Source organism: Oncorhynchus masou, unplaced genomic scaffold (assembly GCF_036934945.1).
Source record: "Oncorhynchus masou masou isolate Uvic2021 unplaced genomic scaffold, UVic_Omas_1.1 unplaced_scaffold_1034, whole genome shotgun sequence".
NCBI lineage: Eukaryota > Metazoa > Chordata > Actinopteri > Salmoniformes > Salmonidae > Oncorhynchus > Oncorhynchus masou.
Window position 1 is genome coordinate 43,753 of NW_027000037.1, and position 17,695 is coordinate 61,447.

At 43.2% G+C, this 17,695-nt stretch overlaps 1 long non-coding RNA gene across 1 annotated transcript in view; it reads left to right on the forward strand.

The window, feature by feature from the left end:
* The first annotated feature begins 4,189 nt into the window (after positions 1-4,189).
* LOC135528786 (uncharacterized) overlaps positions 4,190-17,695 on the forward strand; it is a 44,931-nt gene continuing 31,425 nt past the window's right edge. Inside the window, exon 1 of the long non-coding RNA XR_010453582.1 lies at positions 4,190-4,436. This is a non-coding gene — a long non-coding RNA (uncharacterized LOC135528786). The remainder of the gene's footprint in view (positions 4,437-17,695) is intronic.

Genomic DNA, 17,695 nt, shown 5'->3' on the forward strand with positions numbered 1-17,695 from the left:
GGTCTAAAACCAGACTGAAGCATTTCGTATACATTGTTTGTCTTCAGGAAGGCAGTGAGTTGCTGCGCAACAGCTTTTTCTAAGATTTTTGACTGTGAATGGAAGATTCGATATAGGCCGATAGTTTTTTATATTTTCTGCGTCAACGTTTGGCTTTTTCAAGAGAGGCTTTATTACTGCCACCTTTAGTGAGTTTGGTACACATCCGGTGGATAGAGAGCCGTTTATTATGTTCAACATAGGAGGGCCAAGCACAGGAAGCAGCTCTTTCAGTAGTTTAGTTGGAATAGGGTCCAGCATGCAGCATATAAGACTCGTTTTACTGTGGATATAGATACCTTTGTTTCTGTTTCCTCCAGCATCTTCACAAGGTCCTTTTCTGTTGTCCTGGGATTGATTTGCACTGTTTGTACAGATGAACGTGGTACCTTCAGGCGTTTGTAAATTTCTCCCAAGGATGAATCAGACTTGTGGAGGTCTACAATAGTTTTTCTGAGGTCTTGGCTGATTTATTTAGATTTCCCCATACTGTCAAGAAAAGAGGCACTGAGTTTGAAGGTAGGCATTGAAATACATCCACAGGTACACCTCCAATTGACTCAAATGATGTCAGGTTAGCCTATCAGAAGCTTCTGAAGCCATGACATCATGTTCTGGAATTTTCCAAGCTGTTTAAACTTAGTGTCAACTTAGTGTATGTAAACTTCTGACCCACTGGAATTGTAATAAAGTGAATTAGAAGTGAAATAATCTGTCTGGAAACAATTGTTGGAAAAAATACTTGTGTCATGCACGAAGTAGATGTCCTAACCGACTTGCCAAAACTATAGTTTGTTAATAAGACATTTGTGGAGTGGTTGAAAAACAAGTTTTAATGACTCCAACCTAAGTGTTTGTAAACTTCCGACTTTAACTGTACCTATCTATACCTGTAACTGTAATTGCGCATAATTAGAACTACTGTAAAAACAATAATCAAGTAAAAGTCTGTTATCACCCTTATTTCCATGGCAAACCACTAGAGGGCGCTAAGACCCCATTAACCGATACAAGGCACGTCGAGTGGAAATGGAAGCAACTCCTGAAAGCACAAAGAACCTGCAGTCCATATAAATGTATCAAGCCTCTTAGACAGACGCTGATTCAATGCCAGCACGGATGAAACTTAGCGCAAAATGTTGTACTCTACAAAGAAAATTAACATAAAATCCCATTAGAAACCGTGGGAAGGTTTTATTCACCAAATGTATCCCTGGAGGTGTCAAACAAGTATACTTCTGGCTGTGGAATATAGGCTTACGGATGGACAATGGGTGTCCTTGATTTGTTTTTTCTTGCATCCTTTCACTATATTTTCAAAGAGATTTGTATGTACTACATCACTACACCGCAGAGAGAATCCTGGCATACGTTTCTATAGGTTTGACAGAAACAGATATAAAACGCCATGACTCCTACTGCAGGGCCTTTCACACTGTTAAAAGCAATGACCTCCCCGACCCCCGGCGATGCAGAATGCAGATTGCAACAGTCAGACGTGAAAGCCCTTATTGAAGATTGAAGATGGCCATTCAGTTGAGTAGCCTACTGAGTCTGCCCATTCATGTCGTCTCCCAGGGTTTTAGACATAGTAGTAGATAGATGGTAAACCCATTCTTCCACTGTACTTCAGTGGTAAAAGGGTCAGGGATTTTATTGAGGTTCAAACAATCAGACATAATGTATGTACTGTGTATTATTTATGGCCACCAGAGCAGAGGCTGAGAATAACGTTCCTCTTGTAACAGATAAGATGAACTCATAGACCACAGTTCAGCAGATCATTCAGGAGATAAGAGACAGGGGTGGAACAGTTCTCTCTCTCTCTCTCTCTCTCTCTCTCACACACGGACTCTAGACTGATTTATGGAGATTTTCTTCACTGTGCATCTGGACACACGAATGCACACACACACACACACACACAGGAAAACTGGTGCATGCACACTCATCTGGGGGTCCATCTGCCTAGTTTGAGCTCCTCCTGTCCTGACTGGTCCGCTCCTGTCCTTTCCGGTCCTGTCCTGCCAGCTGATAAGATGATTGTTTTGTCCTAGAGGGAGAGTTGTTTAGGAAAAGTTGGAGGAGGAGTCCTAGCCTGCTACTTTTCGCTGCAGAATAATACAGCCTGGTCTCATTGACTAGACGTAGCATAGTACATGTCAATTCAAAACACTCAAATTCAAAACACTCAAATTATGATTATGTTACATTTGGTATAGTTACATAAGACAAATGGTTACTTAAAGGCAAAAACAAAAGTAGGGTGGTTTGTAGGGATTGATAGGTGGGCGCATAACGCAAACGACTAGCATCCCAAATGTTGCGAGTTTGAATCTCGTCAATGACAACTTTAGCATTTTAGCTAATTACCAACTACTTCCCCAAACCCTAACCTTAACCTTAACCCTAACTCCTAACCCTAACCTTAACCGTTTAACATAACTCCTAAACTTAACCCCTAACACCTTACCCCTAGCCTAGCTAATATTAGCCACCTAGCTAGAATTTGTAACATATCACACATTTTGCAAATTCATAACATATTGTACATTTTGCGAATTTGTAACGTACTGTACATTTTGCAAATTTTTTACATTTAATAAAATTTGAAATTTGTAGCATATCATGAGAATTGGGTGATGGACACCCACAAATTAATACATACCATACAAAATGAAAAAAATATATAACTAAATTTAGTATCTCTGATTTACGTACAGAATAACATGAAATGCTCTGAGACCCTGTTGGATTATATGGCTGTGTTTAAGATTTTATCAACTCGCCCAGGTGTGTGTGTGTCTGTGTGTGTGTCTGTGTGTGTGTGTGTGTCTCAGTCTAGGGCATTTACATCCCACATTCATATTAAGTTACGCCAGTGGTTGGAGAACTTAGAACACAGCAGACACAACATAACACAGTGTCACGAGACTTCCAACATTTTGTAACATAGCTGACTGGAGTGGGAAAGAAAGCTGCACCTGTAAATTGAAATGATAGTTCATTACCCGGAAATGTTGACCTTTCACTGATAAGGAAAATAATTTAAAGCAGTGTTTATGAGCAGTGGTGGAAAAGTATCCAATTGCCATAGTTGAGTAAAAGTAAAGACACCTTAATAGAAAATGATTCAAGTAAAAGTGAAAGTCACCCAGTAAAATACTACATGAGTAAAACTCTAAAAGTATTTGGTTTTAAATGTACTTAAGTATCAAATGTAAAAGTATAAATAATTTAAAATAACTTATTTTAAACAAACCAGATGGCACCATTTTATTTGTATTTGTATTGATGGATAGCCAGGCGGCTAGCCAGGCACACTCCAACCCTCAGACATACTTTACAAACGAAGCATTTGTGTTTGATGAGTCTGCCAGATCAGAGGCAGTAGAGATGACCAGGGATGTTCTCTTGATAAGTGTGTGAATTGAACCATTTTCCTGTCAAAATGTAACGAGTACTTTTGGGTGTCAGGTAAATGGATGGAGTAAAAAGTACATTATTTTTCTTTAAGAATGTAGTGAAGTAAAAGTAAGAGCAAAATAGTAAAGTACAGATACCCACTTAAGTAGTAGTTAAAGTAGTTTTACTTAAGTACTTTACACAACTGTTTATGATGAAGGCAGTAGTGCCCAATCAAAGAAAGCATTGAGCCTCTGGTTACCCATGGGTTTATCCTCATTCCACAGGCTAATTGTGCACACAGTAGGCGGGAAAGGTATGATCAACGAGATTAACGTGATTTTTACAGAAGTTAACAAGTTGGTTTTCTCTTGTTGTGGGGCAATGGGGGGATATTTGATTTATTCCAATATTTGATTATGACAGCATAATATCACATGGCAACACAATGTCATATCTGATTCGGCATAATTGTAGTCTTGTCAAATCACAATTGAGCTACAACCGCTTTATGACGTATGCAACTTTAATTTGAGTTGTTCTCAGTTCTCAGTTTTTCAACGATGTATTTTATGATGAATATAGATGACAGGGAAATTGTTGCCTTCCTCCTCCAGGTGGAAGAACCCAGAACATAATTTATAAACGAGGGAAGTTCCGAGGCGCACCGACAGGGTGCGGTTCCCTTCTGACTTCGCTGTCCTTGCTCCTCAGTGGAGAAGTGGTTCAAAAGTGTGTCCACGGTGAGAGTTGAAGATTTGATCACAGCGCAATACGCACGCTCATACTAACGATCCGAGGTGGCTACAATAACTTATCACAGAGTTTCTTTATTCGAAATTATAGTGAATGTTCGTGTTCAACAGCTTGTACAGTTTTATTATCTATCTTGGATATTAAAAAAAAGAAGACAAATCGTTTCTTTATCGACCAGCGTTATGGATGTTTCCAAAGGTGTCTTGGTTTTCACTCTAGTCTGCACGTTGCGACCTGTAAGTATTATTACTAAAGTTAATTTTCGCATTCTCTATTCTGCCTACCCTATTTGTGACAACTTTGATGGTTTTGGTGAACGAACTGAAGCTTTTCTGAACATGAAAAATAAGCAAAATTATCCATTGTGTGATTCATGAATTTTCCTAATTTGCAACATTTACTTCCGGTGAATAACAATGACAAGTAAACATAGATTATGATCATTTAAATTGAAGGTTATAGACTTTTTTTATTTTTAGGATGCATCACCTTTAGCGTAGGCTTTTGGTTTATTGGTCTTTTCAACATATTGCAGAAGCTGTGAGGAGGACATATTACAAATACATAGAAACGTGCACTTTTGTGTGCAGGCTACAATATTTCTGTTTTTTAACGCCATTGATGTATGTGTGTTCTAGACTGCCACTACTGAAAGACATGATTTAAGCACGAATGTTGCTTGCGTGTGTCGGTTAGGATGGAGGGTGAGGTAGGGGTTGTTTGCCTCGACCATCAACCTCCCCTCCTCAAAAAAATGCTAATTCAACCAGTGTGCGTCCAGTGGGACCTGTGTAAACGCCAATTTTTGTTGTCATTATCATTAATCCAAAAATGCGTGACTCATTCATAGGATTTTAGGAAATAAAACCCAGCTTGCACATTTGGTTGCTTGGAAGTAGTGGGAATGTACGTTTTTGGTTTCCCATTCGTTCTGGGAATGAAACCACAAGTTTACTGACAGGTAAAACGGAACGTTTTTTAAACATTCTGAGAACGGAAGTGAACATTTTGCCTGTTTTGGGAACTTATATATTTAGGGTGGAGGGAGGTTCTGAGAACCTTTTACAATGGTTCCAGGGAGGTTCTGAGAACATTTTACAATGGTTCCAGGGAGGTTCTGAGAACGTTTTACTCTGGTTCCAGGGAGGTTCTGAGAACGTTTTATTATGGTTCCAGGGAGGTTCTGAGAACGTTTTACTCTGGTTCCAGGGAGGTTCTGAGAACCTTTTACAATGGTTCCAGGGAGGTTCTGAGAAACTTTTATTATGGTTCCAGGGAGGTTCTGAGAACCTTTTACTCTGGTTCCAAGGAGGTTCTGAGAACCTTTTATTATGGTTCCAGGGAGGTTCTGAGAACCTTTTACTCTGGTTCCAAGGAGGTTCTGAGAACCTTTTATTATGGTTCCAGGGAGGTTCTGAGAACCTTTTACAATGGTTCCAGGGAGGTTCTGAGAACCTTTTACAATGGTTCCAGGGAGGTTCTGAGAACGTTTTACTATGGTTCCAGGGAGGTTCTGAGAAACTTTTATTATGGTTGCGGGGAGGTCCTAAGAACGTTTTACTATGGTTCCCTGAAAGTTTTCCTGGGAGGTTTTATTAACGTTCAGAGAATGGAAATTAGAGGTTATTTGAAAGGTAATTACATAACATTCTGAGAACAAGCATCAACAAGACTTTTAATAACACTGCTAGCTTAGTTTGGGTTATCTGTTTTGAACTCTAAACACAGACAGGACAATTGGAAATGAATTTGCTTAGGCATTAATCATGCAAACACTTTTCTTCATTATTGTGGCAGTCAGTGAGATTCAAACCTGTGATCTTCTGTTTCCTATCCATGGAATTAGTCCACTGCGCTACCAGGATGGAGCAAGAACCCCTTGTTTTTTAAACTCATACAAAGCTGTTAATTTTTGTCTATTCAAACAGACCCTATTTCAAAGGAAACAAGCACTCTTTTAGATCAGGTGTGATCAATTAGTGGGAGCGGCCAACACACCTGATCACACTTGGCATCCAGGGAGAGAAGGCCTCTTCCAGGGAATGTTCAATCATGTGAAGAAGTTCCCATAGTTTGTTCTCCTACAAAATCTGCTTCTTTTTCTAGAGCCACTCTCAACTTTTTGTATAATTCAGTCTTGTGTTCTTAATATTTTTTTAATCTTATAAGACAATTTAAGAGCCTGCCCATATTTTCAAGACCCCGTTTTTAACATCCAAGTAATCATGACAAAATAAAACAATTTTTGCCTTGAGTTTAGGACTGAATTCGCTCAGTTAGTGTATACACCCCCCCCCAATTATGTTGAGTCAGACAGCTGGATGTCTTCTGGATTTTAAAGAATAATGATTGTTCGTTCACCACATGATCCCACATTCCACTTAATCTACATGAATCAATGAGAGTAGTCCCGGGACTGGAGGACACTGGCTTTAGGCTTGCTGTTGTCCTGTCAAGTCAGAAAGGACTTCACTGTGTGCATGGGATGTGTTTTAACCCTAGACACGTCTGTTGAGGATGTCAGAAGGTGAATTCACCAATTTGTAAGTCGCTCTGGATAAGAGCGTCTGCTAAATGACTTAAATGTAAATGTAAATGTAAATGATAGAGGGCAGAGAGAGTTTTGTTGATACTGAGAACAGAATGTATATGTTTTTAAATAACATTCTTAGAACATTCTTTGAACGTTACCCATGTTTTATTGTGGTTTTTATGGAATGTTTTCTTAATGTTCTGAGAACACGACTTTATATAGAACCATGAAGAAACCTGCAGAAAACGTTATTTAATCAGAATAGGCTAGGTAGATTATTTATCCAGAGTGCCTTGGATGTGTCTGGGGCATGTATTCGTAACACAGTGTCAACATCATCAATACACAAGAGGCTGAGTGAGTGATTCTAACACTCAACCATTGTTAAAACCTCTTGATACTCCCCATCCCGGATCCGGGATCGTGAATAAAGCCTCAGGCTCATTAGCATAACGCAACGTTAACGATTTCTGAAAATCGCAAATAAAATGAAAATAATGCGCCTGCTCTCAAGCTTAGCCTTTTCTTAACAACACTGTCATCTCAGATTTTCAAAATATGCTTTTGAACCATAGCAAATCACTAATTTGTGTAAGAGTATGCTAAGCTAGCTTAGCATTTTGAGTAGCATTTAGCACGCAACATTTTCACAAAAACCAGATAACCAAATAAATAAAATCATTTACCTTTGAAGAGCTTCGGATGTTTTCAATGAGGAGACTCTCAGTTACATAGCAAATGTTCAGTTTTTCCTGAAAGAATCTTTGTGTAGGAGAAATCGCTCCGTTTTGTACATCACATTTGGCTACCGAAACGAACCGAAAATTCAGTCACCAAAACGTCAAACTTTTTCCGAATTAACTCCATAATATCGACCGAAACATGGCAAACGTTGTTTGGAATCAACCCTCAAGGTGTTTTTTCACATATCTCTTCATTGATATGAAGTTCGTGGAAGCCTGCTTTCCCCTCAGAATCGCATGGAAAAATACCAGCAGCTGAAAAAGACGCACCAATTTCGACGGAGGACACCGGGCGGACACCTGGAAAATGTAGTCTCTTATGGTCAATCTTCCAATGATATGCCTACAAATACGTCACAATGCTGCAGACACCTTGGGGAAACGACAGAAAGGGCAAGCTCATTCCTCTCGCATTCACAGCCATATAAGGAGACAATGGAAAACGGAGCCTCAAAAATCCTGCTGGTTTCCTGGATGCCGTTTCATCTTGGTTTTGCCTGTAGCTCCCGTTCTAGGGCACCCACAGAGAATATCTTTGCAGTTCTGGAAAATTCAGAGTGTTTTCTTTCCAAAGCTATCAATTATATGCATAGTCGAGCATCTTTTTGTGACAAAATATCTTGTTTAAAACGGGAACGTTTTTCATCCAAAAATGAAATAGCGCCCCCAGAGTTTCAAGAGGTTATTAACTTCCATTGGAAGATGCTGTTGTATAGCCTACCTCCTGCAGTTTCTAGGAACTCGTCTGTATTAGGGCCATTGTAGCGGTCCTATGTGTAGCTGGTGTAGGGAGTCAGGCGCAGGACAGCAGATATGAGGAATTAAAGTACTTTACTCAAGAAAATACAAATATACAAGGCAACAATGATAGCCCACAAACATGGACCGAATTACTATAAACAATCACTCACGAAAACAACATGGGGAACAGAGGGTTAAATAATAAACAGGTAATTAGTTGAGTGAAGCCAGGTGTAATAAGACAGACAGAACAAATGGAAAATGAAAAGTGGATCGGCGGTGGCTAGAAAGGCGGTGACGTCGCCCGCTGAACGCCGCCCGAACAAGGAGAGGGACCACCTTCGGCGGAAGTCGTGACAGAGCCGCTCGCCGACACCGACCTCGGGGACGACCCGGAGGAGACGGTGGAAATCCCGCAGCAACGAAGGATCCAGGACATCCTCCACCGGCACCCAGCATCTCTTCTCCAGACCGTACCCCTCCCACTCCACGAGATACTGAAGGCCCCTCGCCCGACGCCTCGAGTCCAGGATGGCTAGAACAGCATACGCCGGGGCCCCCTCGATGTCCAGAGGGGGCGGAGGAACCTCTCGCACCTCAGCTTCCTGGAGTGGACATGCCACCACCGGCCTGAGGAGAGATGTGCAAACACCGGGGCCTCACTGTGGTGGCTGTCGGCGTTCGCTTTTTGCCGCCTCACGGCCCGTTGTAGGTGCACATGGGCGGCGTCCCAGGTATCCTCATAGCGCTTGAACCATTTGTCCACCGCAGGGGCTTCGATCTGGCTCTGATGCCACGGTGCCAGAACCGGCTGAAACCCCAGTACTCACTGGAAAGGAGAGAGGTTAGTGGAAGACATGAATGAACAGGGCCTCCGCAGTCTGTAGGGCCGTAGGGAGACCGGGCAAAGGGAGGAGATGGCAGGACTTGGAAAACCGATCCACAATGACCAGGATCGTGCTGTTGGCCTGTGAGGAAGATCCGTCAGGAAGTCCACCTACAGGTGCGACCAAGGCCGTTGTGGAACGGGTAGGGGTTGTAACTTCCCTCTGGGCAGGTGCCTCGGAGCCTTGCACTGGGTGCACACCGAGCAGGAGGAAACATAAACTCTCATGTCCTTGGCCAAGGTGGGCCACCAGTACTTCCCACTAAGGCAACGCACCATCCGACTGATGCCAGGATGACCAGAGGAAGGTGACGTTTGGGCCCAATAGATCAAACAGTCGCAGACAGCATACGGAACGTACAGGCACCCAGCTGGACACTGGGGGGGAGTGGGCTCTGTGTGTAACGCCCGCTCGATGTCCGCGTCCAGCTCCCACACCACCGGTGCCACCAGTTAAGAGGCCAGAAGTATGGGAGTGTGATCCATGGACCGCTCTTCTGTGTCATACATCCGGGACAGTGCGTCTGCCTTAGCGTTCTGGAAACCTGGTCTGTAGGATACAGTGAAAACAAAACGGGTAAAGAACATAGCCAACGTTACCTGGCGAGGGTTCAGTCTCCTCGCCGCCCGGATGTACTCCAGACTGCGGTGGTCAGTCCAGGTGAGAAAAGGGGGTTTAGCCCCCTCAAGCTAATGTCTCCATGCCTTCAGAGCCTTGACAACAGCCAACAGCTCCCGGTTCCACACATCATAGTTCCACTCCGCTGGGCTGAATTTCTTCGAAAAGAAAGCACAGGGGCGGAGCTTTGGTGGTGTGCAATAGCGCTGAGAGAGCACGGCTCCTATCCCAGCCTTGGACGCGTCCACCTCCACTATGAACGCCAAAGAGGGATCCGGATGAGCCAGCACGAGAGCTGAGGTAAACAGAGCCTTCAGGTGACCAAAAGCCCTGTCCGCCTCACCCGACCACTGTAGCTGCACCGGTCCCCCCTTCAGCAGTGAGGTAACGGGAGCTGCTACCTGACCAAAACCCTGGATAAACCTCCGGTAGTAGTTGGCAAACCCCAGAAACCGCTGCACTTCCTTTACCGTGGTGGGAGTCAGCCAATTACGCACAGATGAAATGCGGTCACTCTCCATCTCCACCCTTGAAGTGGAAATGCGTTACCCTTGGAAGGAGATGGACTGTTGGAAGAACAGACATTTCTTAGCCTTGACGTATAGGTCATGCTCCAACAGTCAACCAAGCACCCTGCGCACCAGTGACACATGCTCGGCGCGTTGATGTCGTTGATATACACCACTACACCCTGCCCGTGCAGGTCCCGGAAAATCTCGTCAACAAAGGCCTGGAAGACTGATGGAGCATTCATCAACCTGTACGGCATGACGAGGTACTCATAGTGCCCTGAGGTGGTACTAACTGCAGCCTTCCACTCGTCCCCCTCTCGGATACGCACCAGGTTATAAGAACTCCTAAGATCCAATTTTGTGAAGAAGCGCGCCCCGTGCATTGACTCAATCGCACTGGCGATGAGAGGCAGCGTGTAGCTGTACCTCAGAGTGGTCCAATTGATCCCTCGATAGTCAATACACCAGCGCACTTCTTCTTCACAAAAAATAAACTTGAGGAGGCAGGTGAAGTGGAGGGCCGAATGTATCCCTGCCCCAGAGATTCCCAAGACATATGTTTCCATAGCCGCCATCTCCTCCTGTGACAGGGGATAAACGTGACTCCTGGGAAGTGCTGCGTCTACCAGAATATTTTTCGCACAATCCCCCCGTTGATGAGGTGGTAATTCAGTCGCCCTCTTCTTACAGAAGGCGAGAGCCAAATCGGCTTATTCTGAGGGGATGCGCACGGTGGAGACCTGGTTGGACTTTTCACCGCAGTCGCACTGATGGAAACCCCCACACACCTCCCTGAGCACTCTCATGACCACCCCTTGAGAGCCCTCTGTTGCCACGAAATAGTGGGGTCATGACAGGCCAACCAGGGTAAGCCCAAAACCACAGGAAATGCAGGATAATCAATAAGGAAGAGACTAATTCTCTCCAGCGGTGAACCCTAATGGTCCCTAATGGTCGACTATCTAGGGCGTGCACAGGGAAGGGCAGATCCACTAGAATAAGGGGAATCCCTAAACTATGGGCAAATGAACGGTCAATAAAATTCCCAGCTGCGCCTGAATCTACCTCCCGACCAGCAGTGTGCCCTCTGCGGCCACAGATGGTGCAGGGAATGGCCCCTCCTCCGGTCGCCCTAAGTGCAGCACCTCCCAGCTCCATGGGCGTCGGAGTGGAGGTGCTGGGGGATGGAACTGTCAGGTCCCGATCCAGACGTCCGTGGGCAGTCAGCAGGTTGTCCAGCCGGATGGACAGGTCCACCAGCTGGTCCAATGTGAGGGTGGTGTCTCTGCAGGCCAACTCCCGACGGACGGCCTCGCGCAGACTGCACCTGTAGTGATCGATCAGGGCCCTGTCGTTCCCTCCCACGCTGGCGGCCAGGGTCCGGAAGTCCAAGGTGAAATCCTGCGCGCTCCTCGTCCCCTGCCTCAGGTGGAACAGACGTTCACCCGCCGCTCGACCCTCAGGCGGGTGGTCGAACAGTGCCCAAAAACGGCGGGGGAACTCTGTGTAATGGTCCACCGCCGCGTCTCCCTCACTCCATACGGCATTGGCCCACTCCAGGGCTTTGCCTGAAAGGCAGGAGAGGAGGGCGGACACACTCTCACGCCCCGAAGGACCCGGGTGGACGGTCGCCAGGTAGAATTCCAGCTGGAGTAGGAACCCCTGACATCCTGCAGCCGTCCCATCATACACCCTCGGGAGCGAGAGTTGAATCACACTGGGACCAGATGAAAGAGGGGTGGACAGTGGGACCTGCTGTAGTGGGGCTGGTGGAGGCGCTGGAAATCCTCCTCCTCTCTCCCAACGATCCATCATCTGCAGCACGCAATCCATGGCTGTGCCCAGACGTTGCAACATGGTCGCGTGCTGCTGAACAAGCTCCTCCACTGCAACTGGGAGGGCGTCTACTCCTGATATCTCCATTCTTCAGGTGAGTGATTCTGTAGCAGTCCTATGTGTAGCTGGTGTAGGGAGTCAGGCGCAGGACAGCAGATATGAGTAATTAAAGTACTTTACTCAAGAAAATACAAATATACAAGGCAACAATGATAGCCCACAAACACGAACCGAATTACTATTATTAATCACTCACGAAAATAACATGGGGAACAGAGGGTTAAATAATAAACAAGTAATTAGTTGAGTGAAGCCAGGTGTGATAAGACAAAGATAAAAATGAAAAGTGGTTCGGCGGTGGCTAGAAAGCCTGTGACGTCGACCGCTGAACGCCGCCCGAACAAGGAGAGGGACCAACTTCGCCGGAAGTCGTGACAGCCATATCATTTACAAGAGGCTGAGTTAACAATTTTCTTCTCATCCTATCCCATCCTAGAGTTGCACAGTATACCGAAATGTCTGCACTTTTTTGATACTAGAACAAGAAAAAACGTTTTGTTCTAGAATTTGTTACCTTCGGAACATCTGTCAAATGTGTCTCACGGATAAATCAAATCAAATTTTATTTGTCACATGCCCCCGAATACAACAGGTGTAGTAGACCTTACAGTGAAATACTTATTTACGAGCCCCAAACCAACAATGCAGTTAAAAAAAAATAGATGAATAAGAATAAGAAATAAAAGTAACAAGTAATGAAAGAGCAGCAGGAAAATAACAATAGCGAGACTATACACAGGGGGGCATCGCTTAGTTTATGTAATATGTACATGTAGGTAGAGTTATTAAAGTTACTATGAATAGATGATAACAACAGAGAGTAGCAGCAGTCTGTTTATCAGTGCAGCCAATGTCCTCCCTTATCATCAGTTCATTACTCCCTAGTATTTTGTTTGTGATAATATGCAAACCATCATTCAAAATATGCTAATGGAAAAAGCAGATTGCCATCAAAACTATGTTCATTCGGTCTCTCCCAAAGAGGATCTATTACCTCAGCGACCAGACTATGTGTGTGAATTCTGGGCTCCGGTGGGGCCCGCCCCTTGCCTCCTGAATGATGGCAGACTTTTATCAAATGTTGTTGATCAGTACAATAAAATAAGTCCCAAATGTACGAGAGAAACATATTGTTTGTCATCTGTAGCTCCGTGAAATCAGCTCAATAACTCAATGCGTTTACAGAATCCTATTGAATATTCCTTCACCTGTGTTTGGAGTAGACCTAGGCTAAGTCTTGATCTACCCATTTAATCAATCGAGATTTACCATTCAAATAAATTATTACCATTGTGTTGTTATGTAGATTGATTGGTAAAAAATAAAGTCAAATTGATCTTATGGATGTATAATTGATTAATTTATGCATACATGGCTGTCTCTGAAAAATGTTGACATAAAACAATTCTAATATAAAGATATTGAACTCAAAAGATGCCCAACGATTGAATAGAGAAAATAGCTGAGTTTATCTGTCTGGATCAAGTGCCATATCTGTGACTTTGGCTAATATGCCCTCTTTTTTTTGTTTGTTGCAGTGGTAATGTTTTCGTATCATTTTCGTATCGAGTATCGTGATGGTCTCGCGATACTAAATTTGGTATCTGTATCGACAGTCAAAAATTATGTTGTCATGGCAACACTGTCTTGTCATAGTCTGATAGGCCACTCAAGGGCAGGTTCAACAATTTTTTTTCAGTCCTGCATGATGCAGTTTAGTGTTTGATTAGAGTGATGACATCATTGGATGATGCTGTTGTTATCTCCTGTTCAGTGGTCTTTCATGTAGAAACGAACATCTGTTATCTCCTGTTCAGTGGTCTTTCATGTAGAAACGAACATCTGTTATCTCCTGTTCAGTGGTCTTTCATGTAGAAACGGACATCTGTTATCTCCTGTTCAATGGTCTTTCATGTAGAAACGAACATCTGTTATCTCCTGTTCAGTGGTCTTTCATGTAGAAACGAACATCTGTTATCTCCTGTTCAGTGGTCTTTCATGTAGAAACAAACATCTGTTATCTCCTGTTCAGTGGTCTTTCATGTAGAAACAAACATGTTATCTCCTGTTCAGTGGTCTTTCATGTAGAAACAAACATGTTATCTCCTGTTCAGTGGTCTTTCATGTAGAAACAAACATCTGTTATTTCCTGTTCAGTGGTCTTTCATGTAGAAACAAACATCTGCTATCTCCTGTTCAGTGGTCTTTCCTGAATAAAGGTAAACGAAAGACAGTATGTATTGTTAACTTGTTAGACCATTCTGATAATTAAAGGAAATGCAACTAATTTTTATTTTTTGTAAAAAAAATGTCTTCTTTCAGGTGAAGACAGTTGTTTTAGTAACAGCATGGTGGTGATACGCAGTAGAATTGGATATGAAATGTACAGTATGTAGTTCTGTCCTTGGGCTGTTCTTGTCTATTTAATGTTCTGTATTATATCATGTTTCCTGTTCTGTGTCGACCCCAGGAAGAGTAGTTGCTGCTTTTGCAACAGCTAATGGGGATCCTAATAAAATACCCCAAAAATACCAAATATATAGTTGGATCTACGAAAATAAGAAAAACTAGGCTATAAAACGGTCTCAAAACACTGTTTACATCGAACTAGCTACTTAACAGAGAGCTGACATTAACCTTCTAAAATACATCTCAATGTTACATCTTATCAAAATAAGTATTTTAATCAAAATAATACAGAACTCATACATTTATCTTATCCAAATAACAAACAAGGAGAAACCAAACCCCTGATCCAAGATCGGCGCTTCTAAACTGGGTATGAATGGGCACCCAACCCTCATGTCGCCTCTCCCCTAGGACCTAGGTTGGAGAATATAAACTGAAAAGATTGGCTCTCTAATCAAATGTAGATGTTGGATTGACAAAATCTCTTGACACAAATTCATGTTATACCTCTTGATGTGTGGAGAAAAAGTTTTTTTTAAGTACCTCGACTAGTCAGCTAGTATGTGTCCAATCAATTATTATAAATCATTCTTATATTCTTCTTCATATTTGGTATGCTTTGTGTGTCCACTTATTCCCTTCAAATCATCTTTTCTGAGTCCCAAATGGCACACGATTCCTAATATAGTGAACTACTTTTGATGAGGGCCCATAGGGAATAGGGTGCCATTTGGGAATTATCCCTTGTGTGTATAGTCAGAATTGACTGTCCTTCATCTCCGTCTTAGAAACTCTAGCGAGGAGAGGGAGGCTCTGTTGAAAATGGATTCTGTTTATTGGTCACTTTTTCCATTTTCTGCCAAAAGTCCCTGAGATTGCTCCAGGCTTTTGTCACTATTGAACGCAGTCTACAGGCATTTGCACACCATTGAACCATTGAGACCAGGCTGATTGTACTTTTTTTTGTAGCTAGGAAAATGGTCGACCTGGGGAGAGTGGATAGAAGGACCCCTGCCTCTAGGGGCAATATGTAATCTGGAGTCTCTATTCCAGTGTTCTAGGACCCCCCGTCATGTATTTTCTGAGAGTCGCTGACATTTTTCATAGCTGTAGTACATTACACTGCAAGTCCCCAGTTCATTGTCCCATATGGCACCCTACTATTCCCTAAATAATGCATTACTTTTGTTCTGGTTGACAGTAAATACCTTTAAAAACAATAAAACACATTTTAAGTGAGATGGAGGGATTGGTCTGAAGCTGAAAAAGAAATGAAATTCACATGAGCTCCACAATGCGTACATCACCCATGCTCTACCAAGGTTTTCCAGCACAGAGCTTTGACCTACTACAGTAGCTATGTTGGTCTATTGTACTAAAACCAATGTGTAGGCAAGTTGCTTAGGATTTCAAAACCTTCTCAAACAGCCTCATTCATCCTCTTAGAGGAGGTGCTCCTGATTTGTATCACGTATAAAGTAACGTATTTCGTTCTTCCCAACCCACACTAGGACATTACCCCATTCCAATACTCTTTCAAGCATTTTAAAAACATTAAATGAAAGCAAGCTTTGTTTTTATACTTACAACACCATCAGGCTTGATTGAGTGAGATGTTTTATCTCGTAGTACTGTGGTGCCTGCAATACATGTACTCTAATTGAAAAATAAATATATTTCCTGGTTTGGTCAGTAGGTTCCCGAACATAATAACAGGAGGTTCATTTATGTTTACATTTACATTTAAGTCATTTAGCAGACGCTCTTATCCAGAGCGACTTACAAATTGGTGAATTCACCTTCTGACATCCAGTGGAACAGCCACTTTACAATAGTGCATCTAAATCATTTAAGGGGGGGGGGGGGGGTGAGAAGGATTACTTATCCTATCCTAGGTATTCCTTGAAGAGGTGGGGTTTCAGGTGTCTCCGGAAGGTGGTGATTGACTCTGCTGTCCTGGCGTCGTGAGGGAGTTTGTTCCACCATTGGGGGGCCAGAGCAGCAAACAGTTTTGACTGTATGTTTGTATGCATCTCTGTGTGTGGAGTAAATGTGGTCTAGAGCTTTTTTCCCCCTCTGGTTGCACATGTGACATGCTGGTAGAAATTACGTAAAAAGGATTTAAGTTTGCCTGCTTTAAAGTCCCTGGCCACTAGGAGTGCCGCTTCTGGATGAGCATTTTCCTGTTTGCTTATGGCCTTATACAGCTCGTTGAATGCAGTCCTAGTGCCAGCATCAGTTTGTGATGGTAAATAGACGGCTACAAATAATACAGATGAGCTTATCATGAGGTACTCTACCTCATGAGAGAAATACCTTAACATTAGACATCACGCAAAAGCTGATATTGATAAATAGACATACACCCCTGCCCCTCGTCTTAACAGACGTAGCTGCTCTGTCCTGCCGATGCATGGAAAATGCATGGAAAATCCAGCCAGCTCTATAATATCCGTGTTGTCGTTCAGCCATGACTCAGTGAAACATAAGATATTACAGTTTTGAATGTCCCGTTGGTAGGATAGTCTTGATCACATAGATCATCCAGTTTATTCTCCAGTGATTGCACGTTGGCCAATAGGACAGATGGTAGTGGCGGTTTAGCCACTTGCCGTCAAATTCTCACAAGGCACTCCGACCTCTGACCCCAATATCTTTGTGTTTTCTTTACGCGTATGAGAGGGATTTGGTCCTAGTCTCTGGGAAGCAGTATATCGTTCGCGTTCAAGAAAAAATCTTCATCCAGTTCTTGGTTTCTACTGGTTGTCCTGATATCCAGAAGCTCTTTTCGGTCATAAGAGACGGTAGCAGCAACATTAGGTACAAAATAAGTTACAAACAATACGAAAAAACAAACAAAATTGCACAGTTGGTTAGGAGTCCGTAAAACGGCAGCCATCCCCTCCGGTGTCGTTAACTAACTCAAATTGGAACATTGAATCGAAATAAAACCACAGTAACGATTCGCAATACATATAGAATCATGAGAATCACAATACATATAGAATCATGAGAATCGCAATACATATCGTATCGTGAGGTCCCTGGCAATTCCCAACCCTAAAGGTTATGCAGGCTTTCTTGTTCAAGCCCAGTTTTACTATCAAGGTCTCGATGAACAGCCGAGGTCTCGATGAACAGCCGAGGTCTCGATGA